At 45.8% G+C, this 14,349-nt stretch overlaps 1 pseudogene; it reads left to right on the top strand.

The window, feature by feature from the left end:
• Positions 1 to 4,076: 4,076 nt before the first annotated feature.
• Positions 4,077 to 14,349, top strand: part of LOC117523853 — a 50,431-nt pseudogene continuing 40,158 nt past the window's right edge.

Here is a 14,349-nt window from a genome sequence, read left to right as displayed (position 1 = left end):
TACCAGCAGTTACATCCTCTTTTTAGAGCTACATTTAATACAACTGTAAAAAAAAAAACAACTGATCAATCATGTACATTTTACAGCCAAAAACGAGATGTTATGCTAAATGAAATGAGAGAGGGGAAAAAAGTAGAGATTCTTGAATTTATTGTGGATTTTATTTCATTTCAGACAATATGAACCTAAATATTTTATGGTTTGTGTGGTCAACTTAATTTATTGTATTAATATACCTCCAGTCCTGCTGCAACATGTTCCAAAAAAGTTGACTCTAAAGCATGTACCACTTTGTAATGTTGCCATTCCTTCCCACAACACTTAAAAGACTTTTGGCATTGAGGATACCAAACAATGAAGCATTCAGGGAATAACCCTGTTGTGTCTGATTATTTGCGGACGTTCCTGCTGGATTTTACCGTCGCAAATTGAGTTTTAAAACTTGATCGTCAGACACAACAGGGTTATTCCCATCCTAATCCAGTTCCATCATTTGCACCATTTATTTTTCTGTAAGCAATTCAGTTGGCGAATCATTGTGAAAGGGTGTGGTCGGCTCGTCAGAGCTTGCCGTAGCAACAGCGTGTTCATGCCAAACTGGAAATTCTGTCAGCAGACCCACAGATTTCTCCATCTCATCAGCTGCATTGAGTTCTATCCAATGTAAATCTATCAATAAATCCAGTTAAATCCACGCATTTTGGCATTGTCATCCCTGCACTAGTTTGTCGCTCTCAGCTGACAGCGCCATTAGTGACATCTGTGCAGCAATGCGGTCAGGGGGCGGAGTATCACATTAAATGTGAAAGGCTTTTAATATTTTTCCACTGTCCACACGATATTTTATGGTTTGAAATCTCACGATTAATTAGATTTGCAGGAAAAAAAATGTAACTGGATTAGAATTCAGGTATTAACACATCTTGAGATGTGCAGTTGTATGGGCTTGTCATTGCATTTTCTTTTTCTTTTTTCCATTTCAAAATTCTCCATATATTCTGTATTGGAGATGGGTCAGGAGGACTGCAGACCGGTCCAGTATCTGTACCCACTTCTTCGACAACCATGCCTTTGTAATGTGCAAACTGGTGGTTTTGCGTTGTTGAAAAATGCATGTACGTCCTTGGAAAACATGTCTTGAAGGCAACATATGTTGCTGTAAAATCTCAGTGCACTTGTCTACATTAACCTTGTCTAGATGTGGCGTCTACTTCATTGGCCTCTGAGACCTCTGGGTTGGACCATCACACAGTGGAAACGTGTATTGCAGGGGTCACCAACCTTGTTCCTGGAGGACACCTGCCCTGCATGTTTTCTAACTCTCCCTGTTCCACTCCCAGGCAATTAACTATCAGGTGTGCTCAGCCAATCATCAGCTGGAAGACACCAGTAAAAAAACAACAAAAAAAAAAACCCACAGGTGTGACTTGAGTAGGTTGACGTGGAAAACGTATAGGGCAGGGGCTCTCCAGGAACAGGGTTGGTGACCCCTGCTTTGTGACTTCATCATCAGTCACTCACAAATACTGACCATTATGAGCTTTTGTTCAAATTTGTATCTCAGGGGTCACCAACCCTGTTCCTGTCCTTAGGTGCGTGCTAGTGCTGTGGTGAGAATGTTGAAGTTTCTTAGAGCTTGTTAAAATTATGTCCGTAGGTGTTTTTGGCATAGACATTTTAAAGAGTACTACTGCTGACGAGCCGTGGGGCCGCCATCTTAGAGCCATCAGACTGGCTCCACTCAGTGCTGTTTGGCAGTGCAATGAAATGTCAGCGCATTTAATACATTGTAACTCTGAATACTAAACTGATTTTCACGCATTTTTTTTTTTCTGCAAACGTCTTATATGTAGCTATGATACAGGACAAATGGTTCGGGGTATCTTAATATTCATAGTGGGATTAACAGTAATAGAATATTCTGATATAGCCTAGACTGTAGACAGGTATTTTGCAAACACCGTAATCACATTAATATATGATAGCAAAGCAAACAATGGCAGTAAAGTCAACTAGCTTAGTAATTTGAAGAGACAATATATGATTAGGCTATAAATATTTACATGTATAAACAAAAAAATTAGACTGAATACATTATATTTCTATATAAAACACAAGAAGTTGTATATCAAAGATGCATGGATGCCCTGTGGAGAGAAGCAAACGAAGATCGTCCTCTACTTTCTTCTTTTTTTGGTTGCCCCAAACTACGCACTAAAAATGTGCAGACACCAGCAGCCGTCTGAGTTCATTTCAGATGTATGGAGAGACTTTCATGCCAATAATGTCTGAAAGGAAATGCTTTTGACAAAAACTACAGATTTTGTTTATTTCTATTTATGTCCAGAGATCAAGGATCCACTATGTAGAGTTTATGTCCAGAGATCAAGGATCCGCTATGTAGAGTTTATGTCCAGAGATCAAGGATCCAGCAACCAATTTCATATTTATTTACTTTAAGACTCAATAAAATGTTGACATAGAAAACCTGTAAAGCCTACTTGTAGTACACAGAAAATTCACAGGAGGTATTGATAAGGGAATTGATAATGGTATCGATTTTAAAATCTTATCAATACCCATCCCTAGGTGGGATGCTTCCGTCAAGACTCTAGTGCTGTCATAGTGATTCTCTGTTCATTCAGTGAAAGGCGTCTTTTCAATACATCATCTGGTTTTTGAAGTCTGTGTCCTGTCAGGCTCTGAGTCTTTGAGTTCGCTCACCACATAAAATTACTGGGAGGGGATCACCAGGCAAGAAAATCCTCTACCCAAGGCTGTACAAAGCAGAGAGGGAATAAATTGTAAATGTAAATTGTTAAATTAACACAAAAACATGACATCCCACCCCAAACCATATTTACACATGTACAAACTTTTGAAAAGTTTCCAGCTATAAGCCCTGAAAGAGGTCTATATAACAAGCTTCTTTCTCGTGCCCCCTTTCTGCAGGTCAAGAGAGGTGAGTTTGGCAATGTGGTGCACAAACACATCCTCCATTCTAATCTCCTGGACCATGTGTTTGTGACTGACACCTTTAGAGCTTTGTTGAAGCTTCACCCTCTCTGCAACCCTCAGCACCTTATAATAATAATGATACATTATACCGAGCAGCGCACAAGGATGACAGATGCACGCAAGCATGTTATCGTAGTCCATCAAGCTGTTTTTTATTTTATTTTAATAGTTTCTGCGGTGCACACTCTGATTACTTTTCAGGATCACACACATTTGGCAGAAAAGTTTGCAGATTTACAACACGGAGTCAGAGAAAGAGGAAATTCTACAGCTTACCTTTGAATTGGGGGTGATGAAAAGTTTGATGGGGGTCAAATTAGTCCAGAATAAAGCATAATCCAGTGATGAAGAACTTTAAAACTGTCGTACACGTCATTGCTTGATACGGAGTTACAGAAGTGTAAATCATGCTTCAAATTAATTAAATAAATCATCATAAATTGTAAATTTGATAGCTTAACTATTTTATATTTATTTTGATGGTACCTGTACCTGGATCTGTTGCTGTATGTGGTTAACTGATTTAAAAAAAAAAACTTGAAAACAAAGGTTCATTCAGTAGTTCAGCACAGTTGCAACCAAAATGGTGCCATGTTCTAAGTTGGCCCTACCATAGGTCTACATAAGAGGCATATATAATTCGTATGCCTATGGGCACGACCTCCTCCTCACCTCACCACTAATGGCAGTTGGAAACCATCTTATACGGAGCATTACCGCCACCAGCTGGACTGGAGTGTAAGTCAGGAGGCTATCCACAAAATAAAATAAGACAGAAAAAAAAAATCTTAAGATAGTAGTAAAAGTAATTGAAGCAGAAAGTGTTCAGTGGTAATTAATTATTTATAATTAAACTTATGAATTAGGCATAAATAATATATATTGTTCTGACATTGATTACATATCGAAGAATCAAATTTCTATAATATATATAAATAGTATGAACTGTTAGTAATGTGTTGCTTATTCATAATGGCAGGGACTATAATAAACATTTTACATATAGAAATACTGTGAACTGTTACTAATTTGTTGCTTATTATAATTAGAGATCTGCAATGAATATTTCTACATTGTACATAGCGCAAGTATCTACCTTCACTGAATTAACTTTTCTTGTTTTATGATATTGTACGGTGGCAGTATATTTACAACTGCAATTTAATACGTGTTTGTTGTAAGTGCCACAAGTCAGGATAATAAATATATTTTGTTGTGTAAACATCACTTTTTTTTAATGAAATCATCAACACTTTTTTTTTAATGAAAACATCAACCACTGAAGAAAATTATTAAAATAATATTTGCCCAATTGCATCTTAAATTTTTACAGTATTTCAATCAAACAACTTAAATATTTTTTGATAGAAAAACGCTGCTCGGTCAAAGGCTTTGCCTTCACTATAGTATTTATAGCGATTTACACAGTGCTAAAAGACAATTTATAGGAGAGAGAAAATAACAAAGAACAAACAACCGTTATAACATCAAACCTGCCTTGTGGTGGAATCACACTACGATGACCGGTCCAAGATGGCGGCCGCATTTCTTGCACCTCAGCAACCAATGCGGCGTCTCCAGCTGCCGCAGCTGGTTGCCCTGTGGGCAGTTTGGAACGCTTCCGTCTTGTCCTGCAAGTAACGTGGTAAGTTTAGAAGTTTACTGAAAGTATCTTTACCTGTCTGTGTTAAAAGTTTACTTAAGTGGATACGAGACAAAGTTATATCATTTTGGTGAAATCCGCTCTAAATTTCTTGACATTAGCAGAGGACTTTCATGTGACGTATCGGTCACGTCATTTTGTGTCCCGCGGCCATTCTGGATTACGACGCGGTGGCCGCTGTGATACGCTACGTGCATTTGGCAAGTACTTGCAGAAGCTTCAACGTCGGTGTGAAGAAGCCCCACGGCACCGTGGCGCTGAGAGCGATCCGCCGCTACCAGAAATCCACTGCTCCCAGAATTTTAGCTTATTTTATTCGGCAATAAAATTATATAAGAATACATAAAAGGGTGATTCTTTAACTACGGGCACTATTGGCCTTGTAAATATAATTTCCACCACACCATTGCCTTACAATATAAAGTGCCTTGGGGCAACTGTTTGTTGTGATTTGGCGCTATATACATGTGCTCTGATGTCACTGTTTATCTCCATAGAAACTACCCAAACAATCTTTCATACAAACTGTTTAAAGGGACATTACAGTGTTGTGGTGGAAATTACGGCAATAGTGTGGGACAACTACATTTTGTTTTTAAAAAAATCACAACAGTTGTATGACATTGAATACCCCAATTATGTTTTGATTATTTTACTGATATTTTATTCAGAGATATTTTAAAACATTAGAAAAAACGTTTCTTTACCATTCATTTTTATCATTGAAGATCAAAAGTCTGGGTATGGGACAAGCACAAAACGGCAATATTTGCATATAATGATGCTGGAAAAAGTCATCATAGACTACTAGAACAAATTTCTTAACACACTTTCATTGTAAAGATAACTATAAAAGTGTGAAATTTCCCCTTTTTCTGTTTTTCATACAATATGATCAAAGGACATAATAAGTGCCTGTAGTCTAAGAATCACCCAAAAACTGAAAGTATCTTCACCTGTCTGTGTTAAAAGGTTACTGAAGTGGAGACGAGACAAAGTTATATAATTCTGGTGAAACCCGCTCTAAATTTCTTGACAGATTAGAAGCTTTTTTCAATACTAACTGGTGCAAAATGGAGCCTATAATCACGAAATGGAGCAGACTGACTCCAAATATGATTAAATATGATTCAAATAATTACTTTTATTCAATTATTTTTAAGCGAAATGGGGACTGATAATAACGAAACGGGGTAAAACGTAGCGAAATGGAGCAGACTGACTCCAAATATGATTCAATTAAGTACTTTATTTATTTATTTTACCGAAATGGGGACTGATAATAACAAAATGGAACAGACTGACCCATTGACTGAACTTTCATCTCTTGAACGCCAGATGGTGCACCTGCCCCTACTATAACCCCTGGCAAAAATTATGGAATCACCGGCCTCGGAGGATATTCATTCAGTTGTTTAATTTTGTAGAAAAAAAGCAGATCACAGACATGACACAAAAGTAAAGTCATTTCAAATGGCAACTTTCTGGCTTTAAGAAACACTATAAGAAATCAAGAAAAAAAGATTGTGGAAGTCAGTAACGGTTACTTTTTTAGACCAAGCAGAGGAAAAAAATATGGAATCACTCAATTCTGAGGAAAAAATTATGGAATCACCCTGTAAATTTTCATCCCCCAAACTAACACCTGCATCATATCAGATCTGCTCGTTAGTCTGCATCTAAAAAGGAGTGAACACACCTTGGAGAGCTGTTGCACCAAGTGGACTGACATGAATCATGGCTCCAACACGAGAGATGTCAATTGAAACAAAGGAGAGGATTATCAAACTCTTAAAAGAGGGTAAATCATCACGCAATGTTGCAAAAGATGTTGGTTGTTCACAGTCAGCTGTGTCTAAACTCTGGACCAAATACAAACAACATGGGAAGGTTGTTAAAGGCAAACATACTGGTAGACCAAGGAAGACATCAAAGCATCAAGACAGAAAACTTAAAGCAATATGTCTCAAAAATCGAAAAATGTACAACAAAACAAATGAGGAACGAATGGGAGGAAACTGGAGTCAACGTCTGTGACCGAACTGTAAGAAACCACCTAAAGGAAATGGGATTTACATACAGAAAAGCTAAACGAAAGGCATCATTAACACCTAAACAGAAAAAAAACAAGGTTACAATGGGCTAAGGAAAAGCAATTGTGGACTGTGGATGACTGGATGAAAGTCATATTCAGTGATGAATCTCGAATCTGCATTGGGCAAGGTGATGATGCTGGAACTTTTGTTTGATGCCTTTCCAATGAGATTTATAAAGATGACTACCTGAAGAGAACATGTAAATTTCCACAGTCATTGATGATATGGGGCTGCATGTCAGGTAAAGGCACTGGGGAGATGGCTGTCATTACATCATCAATAAATGCACAAGTTTATGTTGATATTTTGGACAATTGAAAGGATGTTTGGGGATGATGAAATCATTTTTCAAGATGATAATGTTGTGTGTGGGCTGCCGGAAGAGGAGGTACTGCTGGCCCACCACCAGTGGGCGCCCTGCCTGAAGTGCGGGCTTCAGGCACGAGAGGGCGCTGCCGCCATGGACACAGCCGGGGGTGACAGCTGTCACTCATTACCTCTTGACAGCTGTCACCCATCTACTCAACATCATCTCACTCCATAAAGACCAGACATCATCTCCACCTCGTTGCCGAGATATCATACTTCATTGGAGGTAATATCCTCAGCCGTTTGTGTTTTTTGCAATATATCTGTATATTGTGAGTGTTTGCAGCAGTACCGGTTCCTTTTTCTGTGGAGGCTGAGTGAGTGCAGGACGGCACTCTTTTCCCCTGAGGAATCACTGCGGTACTCTGCACCATCTTGAGTGAGAGGTGGAGGTGGCATTCCCACCGTTGTTGTTACTGGGTGTACACACACCCACACTTGACTGTCTTTGTTCTTCGCCAGCAGTACCAGATCCGACAGTCGGGGACGGTGATCACCTGGGAATTCGGGACTTGGCGGCTCCAGTGTTCACCAGGTTCTGGGGCGGCGGAAATCGTGTGGTTCCGGCTCTTCTCAGGACAGACGTCTTCTATCCTCGAGCCTGCCCACACGTCACCTTTGTGGATTGACTGTAATGATATTCTGAGATTGTCTGTATATTCGTTGTGCACATTCACAACATTAAATTGTTACCTTTTGGCTCATCTATTGACCGTTCATTTGCGTCCCCTGTTGTGGGTCCGTGTCACTACACTTTCCCAACAGGATATCTTGGCCAGCGTCATGGACTCCGAGGGGCGTCACCCGGCTGTTGAACGACCAATGGGAGAGCAGGGAGCGCAGGCGTCTGCAGGAGACGTGATTGGTGAGCTGCAGCACATTCTCACCGCCTTTACGGCTCGGTTGGATCAAATGACCGAGCAAAACATCCTCCTGAACCGCAGGGTGGAGGCTCTCTCCGCACAGATGGCGGCGAGCGCTCAGGGCGCTGCTGCAGCTCGTCCTCCTGTCGACCCTGTGCAGGATATAAACGTTCCAGTGGTGGTTCAACAACCCCTCCCACCATCCCCTGAAGCATACATAAGCCCTCCTGAGCCGTACGGAGGTTGTGTGGAGACGTGCGCGGACTTTCTTATGCAGTGTTCGCTCGTCTTCGCACAACGTCCCGTCATGTACGCGTCAGATGCTAGTAAAATAGCTTATGTGATTGCTCTGCTTTGGGGTAAAGCACGCGCCTGGGCTACGGCGCTCTGGGAACAGAACTCACGGTTGTTATCAGCATACACTGGGTTTGTGGGGGAGTTCAGAACAGTGTTTGATCACCCTAACAGAGGAGAGACCGCTTCAACTGTGCTGCTGACAATGAGACAGGGACGCGAGAGCGCAGCTGCTTATGCAGTCAACTTCCGCATCGCGGCTGCGAGGTCCGGCTGGAATAACGTTGCGCTCCGCGCCGCCTTTATAAACGGACTGTCGTGGGTTCTGAAGGAGCAGCTGGTAGCTAAGGAGGAACCGCGGGATTTAGATGGGCTTATCGATCTCGTTATACGGTTAGACAATCGGTTGGAGGAACGCCATCGGGAGCGAGGCGAAGGACGTGACCGGATACGCGCCGCCCCTCTCCCTTCCGGGTTCGAAAAGGGGCCGCCCTCCCCACGCTCCACAGCCGCAGCGCTCTGTGGGGCAACAGCTCCCCCTGCTGACGTTGTTAGGGAAACGCACAGGGCCAAAATGAGGAGGCTGATCCGTGGAGAGTGTTTTCTCTGCAGCTCTAAGGAGCACACACAGAGAAACTGCCCCAAACGGCCAAAACGACAGCACTCGCCCTTAGAGACTGGGCTAAGGGGGGGTCAAAATATTCAAGTGAGACACACACAGATTGCCACACGACTCCCAGTCACAATCCTGAGCGGGGATTTAACCCTTCATGCCCCAGCACTGGTGGACATGGGGTCAGAAGGGAATCTGCTAGATTGCAGATGGGCAAGGGAGGTAGGGCTCCCTCTGGTGGCGCTTCCTTCGCCATTGCAGGTTCGGGCACTAGATGGCACCCTTCTCCCTTTAATCACACACGAGACACAACCAGTAACTCTGGTGGTGTCTGGAAACCATCGGGAGGAGATTGAGTTTTTTATAACTCCCTCTACCTCCCGCGTGATTTTGGGCTTCCCATGGATGTTGAAGCACAATCCCCGGATTGATTGGCCGTCTGGGGTGGTGGTTCAGTGGAGCGAAACCTGCCATCGGGTGTGTTTAGGATCCTCGGTTCCTCCCGGTTTACGGGCTAAGGAGGAGGTCAAAGTCCCTCCCAATCTGACGGCAGTGCCGGTTGAGTACCACGATCTTGCTGATGTCTTCAGCAAGGATCTGGCACTCACCCTTCCCCCGCACCGTCCGTACGATTGTGCCATTGATTTGGTTCCAGGCGCTGAGTTCCCGTCCAGCAGGCTGTACAACCTCTCACGACCTGAGCGCGAATCAATGGAGACCTACATCCGGGACTCATTAGCTGCCGGGCTGATCCGGAACTCCACCTCCCCGATGGGGGCAGGTTTCTTTTTTGTGGGCAAGAAAGATGGCGGACTCCGTCCATGCATTGATTACAGGGGGCTGAATGAGATTACGGTTCGCGATCGATACCCGTTGCCATTGTTGGATTCCGTGTTCACCCCCCTGCATGGAGCCAAAATCTTTACTAAGCTGGATCTTAGAAATGCGTATCACCTGGTTCGGATCCTGAAGGGAGATGAATGGAAGACGGCATTTAACACCCCGTTAGGTCACTTTGAGTACCTGGTCATGCCGTTCGGCCTCACCAACGCCCCCGCGACGTTCCAGGCCTTGGTTAACGACGTCTTGCGGGACTTCCTGCACCGATTCGTCTTCGTATATCTGGACGATATTCTCATCTTTTCTCCGGATCCTGAGACCCATGTCCAGCATGTACATCAGGTCCTGCAGCGGTTATTAGAGAACCGACTGTTTGTGAAGGGCGAGAAGTGCGAGTTTCACCGCACGTCTTTGTCCTTCCTGGGGTTTATCATCTCCTCTAACTCCGTCGCCCCTGATCCGGCCAAGGTTGCGGCGGTGAGAGATTGGCCCCAACCAACAAGCCGTAGGAAGCTGCAACAGTTCCTCGGCTTTGCTAATTTCTATAGGAGGTTCATTAAGGGCTACAGTCAGGTAGTTAGCCCCCTGACAGCCCTGACCTCTCCAAAAGTCCCCTTCACCTGGTCGGATCGGTGCGAAGCCGCGTTCAAGGAGTTGAAACGACGGTTCTCTACTGCGCCAGTTTTGGTGCAGCCCGACCCTAGCCGCCAGTTCGTGGTTGAAGTGGACGCCTCTGACTCAGGGATAGGAGCCGTGCTATCCCAGAGCGGAGAGACCGATAAGGTTCTTCACCCGTGTGCCTACTTTTCACGCAGGTTGACCCTGGCTGAACGGAACTATGACGTCGGCAATCGAGAACTCCTTGCGGTGAAAGAGGCTCTTGAGGAGTGGAGACACCTGCTGGAGGGAGCGTCTGTGCCATTCACGGTTTTCACTGACCATCGGAACCTGGAGTATATCAGGACCGCCAAGCGGCTGAACCCCAGGCAAGCCCGCTGGTTACTGTTCTTCGGACGTTTTGACTTCCGGATCACCTATCGCCCCGGGACCAAGAACCAGAGATCGGATGCCTTGTCCCGGGTACACGAAGACGAAGTCAAAACGGTGCTGTTGGATCCACCGGTGCCCATCATTCCGGAGTCCACTATCGTGGCCACCCTCACCTGGGACGTGGAGAAGACCGTCCGGGAGGCCCTGGCACGGAGCCCGGATCCCGGAACCGGTCCGAAAAACCGTCTGTACGTCCCACCAGAGGCCAGAGCTGCAGTCTTGGACTTCTGTCACGGTTCCAAGCTCTCCTGTCATCCAGGGGTGCGAAGGACCGTGGCAGTTGTCCGGCAGCGCTTCTGGTGGGCGTCTATGGAGGCCGACGTCCGGGAATATATCCAGGCCTGCACCACCTGTGCCAGGGGCAAGGCAGTACATAAGAAGGCCCAAGGACTCCTCCAGCCGCTGCCGGTGCCTCATCGCCCCTGGTCCCACATCGGCCTGGATTTCGTCACGGGCCTCCCGCCGTCCCAGGGCAACACCACCATCTTCACGATAGTGGACCGTTTCTCCAAGGCGGCCCACTTCGTGGCCCTCCCGAAGCTCCCAACAGCCCAGGAGACAGCAGACCTCCTGGTCCACCACGTTGTCCGTCTGCATGGGATACCCTCCGACATCGTCTCAGATCGTGGTCCCCAGTTCTCCTCACATGTCTGGAGGAGCTTCTGCAGGGAACTGGGGGCCACCGTGACCCTCTCGTCCGGGTACCATCCACAGACGAACGGACAGGCAGAGCGGGCCAACCAGGAACTGGAACAGACCCTCCGCTGCGTCACATCTGCGCACCCGACGGCTGGAGTAACCATCTGGCCTGGATCGAGTATGCGCATAACAGCCAGGTGTCTTCTGCCACCGGCCTCTCCCCATTTGAGGTGTGTTTGGGGTATCAGCCCCCGTTGTTTCCCGTGGTGGAGGGAGAGGTCGGTGTGCCCTCGGTCCAGGCCCACCTGCGGAAGTGCCGTCGGGTGTGGCGCTCCGCCCGTTCTGCCTTGTTGAAGGCCCGGACGAGGGCGAAGACCCATGCAGACCGCCGGCGATCCCCGGCCCCTGCTTACCAGCCCGGGCAGGAGGTGTGGCTTTCCACGAAGGACATCCCCCTCCAGGTGGACTCCCCGAAACTTCAGGACAGGTACATTGGCCCCTTCAAGATCCTCAAAGTCCTCAGTCCTGCCGCAGTGAAGCTCCAACTCCCGGCTTCACTGCGGATCCATCCGGTTTTCCACGTGTCACGTATCAAACCCCACCACACCTCACCCCTCTGTGCTCCCGGACCGGCGCCGCCTCCTGCTCGGATCATCGACGGGGAGCCGGCTTGGACGGTGCGCCGGCTCCTGGACGTCCGTCTGATGGGCCGGGGGTTCCAGTACTTGGTGGACTGGGAGGGGTATGGACCCGAAGAACGCTCCTGGGTGAAGAGGAGCTTCATCCTGGATCCGGCCCTCCTGGCCGACTTCTACCGTCGACACCCCAACAAGCCGGGTCGGGCACCAGGAGGCGCCCGTTGAGGGGGGGGGTCCTGTTGTGTGTGGGCTGCCTGAAGAGGAGGTACTGCTGGCCCACCACCAGTGGGTGCCCTGCCTGAAGTGCGGGCTTCAGGCACGAGAGGGCGCTGCCGCCATGGTCACAGCCGGGGGTGACAGCTGTCACTCATTACCTCTTGACAGCTGTCACCCATCTACTCAACATCATCTCACTCCATAAAGACCAGACGTCATCTCCACCTTGTTGCCGAGATATCATACTTCATTGGAGGTAATATCCTCAGCCGTTTGTGTTTTTTGCAATATCTCTGTATATTGTGAGTGTTTGCAGGAGTACCGGTTCCTTTTTCTGTGGAGGCTGAGTGAGTGCAGGACGGCACTCTTTTCCCCTGAGGAATCACTGCGGTACTCTGCACCATCTTGAGTGAGAGGTGGAGGTGGCATTCCCACCGTTGTTGTTACTGGGTGTACACTCACCCACACTTGACTGTCTTTGTTCTTCGCCAGCAGTACCAGATCCGACAGTCGGGGACGGTGATCACCTGGGAATTCGGGACTTGGCGGCTCCAGTGTTCACCAGGTTCTGGGGCGGCGGGACAGACGTCTCAGGACAGACGTCTTCTATCCTCGAGCCTGCCCACACGTCACCTTTGTGGATTGACTGTAATGATATTCTGAGATTGTCTGTATATTCGTTGTGCACATTCACAACATTAAATTGTTACCTTTTGGCTCATCTATTGACCGTTCATTTGCGCCCCCTGTTGTGGGTCCGTGTCACTACACTTTCCCAACAGATAATGCATCTTGCCATAGAGCAAAAACTGCAAAAACATTCCTTGCAAAAAGACACATAGGGTCAATGTCATGGCATAGGGTCAGTGTCAATGAGCAGATCTGATTTGATGCAGGTGTTAATTTGGGGGATGAAAATTTACAGGGTGATTCCATAATTTATTCCTCAGAATTGAGTGATTCCATATTTTTTTCCTCTGCTTGGTCTAAAAAAGTAACCGTTACTGACTGCCACAATCTTTTTTTCTTGATTTCTTATAGTGTTTCTTAAAGCCAGAAAGTTGCCATTTGAAATGACTTTAGTTTTGTGTCATGTCTGTGATCTGCTTTTTTTCTACAAAATTAAACAACTGAATGAACATCCTCTGAGGCCGGTGATTCCATAATTTTTGCCAGGGGTTGTACATGTAGTGAGTGCATGTCACAAAAAACAAAAACTAAACAATTAAAAGTATTATTTGGAGTCAGTCTGGTTCACTCTGCTCCATTTCGTGATTATCAGGCCCCATTTTGTCCATTTCGTATTTTAGTATGGCCTGTTTTATGTACGTATGTGGGTTGGGACGAATGAACAAACAGAATGATAATCTCAACATTTCTCAAGTGGTTAATGGCTATGTAAGAAAGCAGTCTTTTTAAACTGACCTTTAGTAAATCGTCACACCGTGTAAAAGAATGGACACAGACACATTTAGTAGACAAACTGTCACAGTACTGACCAGGGGCATAAAAAAGATTTTCGTTGGGGGGGGTCCCTCAGAAATGTGTGCCACTGATGTATTCACCCTACTGAGATATTTCATAATTCCTTGCACGCCAGAGAGTTGCTGCAGTCGAAACAACAGAAACCACATGACAATAGGGCACCGCAGTCTCGCTTGAAGGCAGGCGCTAAAGGTGTAAAATATGATGAATATGATGTAATTTCTCTACTTCCGGGGGAAAAAACAAACAAACAGCATTTTCAATGGGTTTTTGGGCAAATTATACGCAAACAAAGTGAAAAAGTGACGATACAGTGGGAAAGTGGATATGTGTTGTGGTTTGTTTATGACCCGGAACTCAAACATATTAAGCGTTTTGCAGGCGAGAGAACAGAGCTACTCTGGTTAGCTGTGTAGGATAACGCTTACCGACATAATGTCTCCCATTTGTGTCGTCTTCTCTTCTCCACTGGGAACGGGGAAAAAACACTTTTCGCGACTCCTTTGGTGATTGCAGCTGAAAACAAAACAGTACGCCATTTTTCCATGTGAAGTTATGCTGTGTA

This window comes from Thalassophryne amazonica, chromosome 13, assembly GCF_902500255.1.
Source record: "Thalassophryne amazonica chromosome 13, fThaAma1.1, whole genome shotgun sequence".
NCBI classification, from domain to species: domain Eukaryota; kingdom Metazoa; phylum Chordata; class Actinopteri; order Batrachoidiformes; family Batrachoididae; genus Thalassophryne; species Thalassophryne amazonica.
Note: the sequence above shows the minus strand (reverse complement) of the source record. Positions and strands in the feature narration are given on the sequence as shown.